Source organism: Rhipicephalus sanguineus, chromosome 1 (genome assembly GCF_013339695.2).
Source record: "Rhipicephalus sanguineus isolate Rsan-2018 chromosome 1, BIME_Rsan_1.4, whole genome shotgun sequence".
Classification (NCBI taxonomy): Eukaryota; Metazoa; Arthropoda; class Arachnida; order Ixodida; family Ixodidae; genus Rhipicephalus; species Rhipicephalus sanguineus.
In genome coordinates this window covers 292,813,198-292,817,835 of record NC_051176.1, presented here as the reverse complement: position 1 = coordinate 292,817,835, position 4,638 = coordinate 292,813,198, and positions in this window count along the sequence as shown.

Genomic DNA, 4,638 nt, shown 5'->3' with positions numbered 1-4,638 from the left:
TTTACCTTTTTTCTGGTTTTTCCCAATACTACCTGGCAAAGAGTCCTGGTTGTTTTCCCTGTTGCTAGCTACCCCGGACTCCGAAGGGCCCGCGTGCCCCCCAAAAAAGCTACTGCGCATCCTGCCAGTCGCCAGCCCACCTCATGACCAAGCCTCTTATCGAAGTGAATTCTGTCTTTTTGGAAACCGCCCCACCTGTGCACCTCCCTGTTTATATCCATTACCTCGAAACCCTTTTCTCGACTAATTCACCATACCTCTTTGTTTGCGTCGACAACCGGGTCAATCCGCTTGCAGCGCTACGATCGGTAGTCTGCAATGTGTCGTCGTTTAAGAGCTGCGCGCGGCTCCGCCGAAGTGGTGCAGGGGTAGAATGCCCGCTTCCCACTCAAAAGGCCCGGGTTCGAATCGCAGCTGTAGATGGTGGGTTTTTATTCTTAGTGTCGCCTTTTATAGCTCTGTTGGTTTCCCTTTGTTTCTTAAAACTAGCTTCTGTTGCTACGTATTGCGACAAAAAATAACGTAAAATGTGAAATCTCGTTTCGACTCTCGTGTTCGCGAAAATCTCGAAGGCCATACATTACGTTTTTGTTCAATCCCGGGTGGTGGCGCTGCAGATAAGTGCACTCACTGTCAAATTTCTTCTAATTTACTTCCCATTTTGCATCACTTCTTGAACCAACACGTAGCAACTGCACCTATTTTAAGAAACAAAGGAGAACCAATACGTCTATAAAAGGTGACACTAAGAATAAAAACCCACCATCTACAGCTGCGATTCGAACCCGGGTCTTTTCAGTGGGAAGCGGGCATTCTACCCCTGCGCCACTTTTGGGGAGCCGCGTGCAACTCTTGAACGACGACACATTGCAGACTACCGATCGCAGCGCCGCAGGTGGATTGACCCTGTTTAGGCTTCACTTTCTGTACGTTGGTGCTGCGGCCGTTCCGAGCACTCCCATGTTCTAGTACACTCTAGTCATGTCGAAAAGACACCCGGGAGTGTGTTGATTTGACAGTGGACACTTGACTCACCCTGCAGAACACGGGAGAGACAGTGTTCTGCGAACACTGTTCAACTGTTGGCGCCTTTGTGCCATCTTAAGCAATATTATTTTTGCTTTCCTGTCGTAGATAGAGGTTGCGCATCTCTCCAATTGAAATTATTTGCATTTATGTGAAAGTTTATTGTGCCTATATTTACGATATTTGAGGCCTAAAACGTTGTTTTGCCTGCCTATTTTCGGTGCCTGAAATTAGCTTTTTTAATGCCTAAAAATCCGGCCTCTAGTTATTAAGTTCACATGACCTTTCATAAAGGTAGCCATGAGCTCTTTTGCCGCAATAACAGTACTGTCAACAATGGTTTGTGTGGCTTGCCACTTTCACCAGAATTGCTGCCGGATGACGATTTACAACAGATATATTTTAATAAGCGAAACTTCAACCGCGTATACTTTCGTTGTCTTAATCCACGCTTCGCTTCTGCTGCATGTGCTTCTCTGCGCGGGGTGTACTGACTGATGTGATATCATGCGAGCACGTTGCAATCAGTGTGCATCGCTTGCTCGACTATTACAATTACCGTATCTCGTTTTCAGTGACTCTGCTGGTCTCTGGCATCAACCAATTTGTGGACCAGCAGCTCAGCACATCACGGCTGCTAACAGAAGGAGAGGCAGTGTATGAGGCCGACCAGATTCGAATATGTAACGCAAAAGAACAGCATCAAGACAAAATCACTCTCGCTGCCCTTGTGCTGCAAACAGCTGGAATAAGCCTTCCAGCATGGTGTGAATAAACGTAAATTCCTATGTGTACAGTCCCGGAAAGTCCCACGTCGTGCTCACCGAACATTTTAGCTCCAACGCAGTACACAAAATCTTCGCAAAAGTGCTTGCTACACATGCGATAATGAATGGTGGGTTGCTTCCCCATTCTCAGCTTTATCAACCATGCATCTCGCTGCTTCTTGGTTTTGGGGTATGCATGGAAACTCATGCCAGGCTTGTTCGAATACATTCGGCACTGCGGCACTGAGCAATAAACCACACTGAAGCAAAAAACAACCACTTCAACCTCGAGGATGAGATGCAGTGAGCTGCATTGACATTGCTTTCGACGGCAAAGGCGAGTCACGTGATGTCGTTTAACACATCATAGCGATAGCAGTGCTGGTCTCTCCTGTGGTGGCCCTCGAGGTCGCTGTCGATGCTCTACGAAAACACCGCACTGAAGCCCTCCTGGACAGTTCTTTGAATACTTTCCAAACGAGGGAAGTTTTCACAGTCAAAATACTGATCTTGGACAAAAAAGAAAGCGAAGAATTGTTTGCAGGCGCTATCTGTTCACAGCGTATCTATACAGTGAGCGCACATTGCGCATTGTCGCCGTGATGGCCCGATATCCCCAAACAAGCATCTTGCGTGAAATGCAGGCAATCCCTGAGGGCAAACTATGTGACATACACTCTTACATTGGTCTGTCTGTGTAAACAAAGGGGGCATAATTCAGGATGAAGCCTGAATTAAGCATTCGCACAGCATATATGAGCATTTATAACTGTATACACACAAGTAACCGTTGTTGTGTGGACGTCATCAAAGCTTCTCGAAAATAATTTCTTAAGAACTTTAAGGAAATTGGTGCCTAGGGCGACTTTGTGCACGTTGTCAGCAAAATTCATTCTTTTTTATCTTGCAAGTTCTTGGACGTATCAATATCATTATTATTCAAGTGACATCGCACTCTACGTTTATCGCTATCCTCAGCGAGCAATTTCCCGCTGCTTTTTGTTTTTTTAATTCAGTATGAACATAGGCGTACGCAGGGTTCCCTATTAGGGGGGCAAAGGTTCATCACAGCCCCCCCCCCCCCCACTCTACTAAGTCAACGTATGGGGCAGATGTTGTGCCCCCCCCCCCCTCTTAGGTAACTAGAAGGGTCAAGGTACGGGGCCGATCTTGCGCTCCCCCTCTTAGGTGATTGGGGGGGCAGCCGCCCCCCTGCCCCCCCCTGTGCGCACGCCTATGAGTATGAACATTGGTTGGGGCTAAGACAAGCATGAGTATATGCCGTTTCCTTTTTTTATCATGATTACTACCGCTCCTTTTCCATTCCAGTGAACTTGCCAGTAAAACGTGCATAGGCCAAAGCTTAAAACCGTAGGCTTCGCGACTGCGGTTAGAAGGAGAAGCAGTATACGAGGCGAAACTTGTGGCATCGTGCAACGCGAAGGCGAACATATCACACAACGACGTTCGCTGGTCTAGTTCTTTAATTAAACAGCGGCAGTAGACAAGGACCGGCATGCATGAGCTACGAATCTCAGTGAAAAACAGGGATGTTATTGCAGCAAGGAGCTGCAAAGCAGGACAATTGCAGAGACCACAATGTAAATTTTAATGCGCAACATTCTTTGGTATGATCTGAAGCAAATTTGGTAGCATAACCGCATTTATAACACAAAAAGCATGGCACCTTTACGTCTACATACGGCTCCGTAGAAAACAAGTAAGGTGATTGGGAAGGGTGAACACGAATTTGGGAGTGAACCAACCTAATTTTGGGGTTGATAGGAAGGTGGGTAACATATGAGCCAGCTTGTGGGAGAAAGGCGTCATTAACCGGTCGGCGTGTACGGCTAGCGTCTCAGTGAGCGCTTTCTGCTACTCACCAAACATCGCAGCTCCACGCCGGAGCACAAATCTCCCTTGCGGAAGCGCTGGCTGCACGCGCGTGTTGTAGGCGATGACTGTTCACCATTCCTAAGTTCCAAAATCCAAGCTTCGCGCAGCTGCTTACCCTGAGGACACATGTGAAGGCCGACACTGGGCTCCGTTGCATACTTCCTGCACTGCGGCACCGAGTACTGGCCTACCGTATAAGACACCTTCAAAGACAGCGACTGCATATGGCATTGTCCAAGTATTGTCAAGTGCACAGCCACAGAGGGAAAACCTCCCAATTTGGTCACAATTACAATGCAGGTGGCATTCTAAAATTTCATTTTCTGGGCGTGTCTGCTCCTGAAGCAGACGAAGCACCGCTGATCCTGCCTAGCACGTTACGGCTATGGTGGCGCCAGGTTTTTCCAGTGGTGGACCTCGCGCCCATGTGGAACTGCTGACTTTTTCTGAACTTCATATTGCGACAAAGAAGATGCAGGCGATGCAGAGCCAAACGGAGCCGAAAGAACGAAGTTTAGGCAAATCCGTGTACTACCCATCATTCCCATGGTGGCTGAAGCGCCATGCGTTGCAGCTCCCATAGACACTAACGCCAGAGTTTCCTTTAGTGTATCTATAGGAAACTCTATGTTAATATCTGCTGGGATTTAAAGCCTTTGACTGTTTCTGCAGCCAAAGATGAAATGCACAAAGATGCTCAAATAAATTAGTGTGCCTCTATTTATGCCATTCAAAATTAGCAGTACATTGTACCAATGAGTTGCACATGCCCTCTGCGGTTTCTGCAAAATATATATATTGTGTACATTTAAAATGGTTAAGCAAAACTTCAAATAGGTTACCTTAAATGCAAAGAAGACAAGGACACAACGGAGAAAGTCATCCAATAATCCTGCAATAAGCTGCCTCTTGGGTAAAAAAAAGAATGCTTGGGCATGCAGTATAGGTA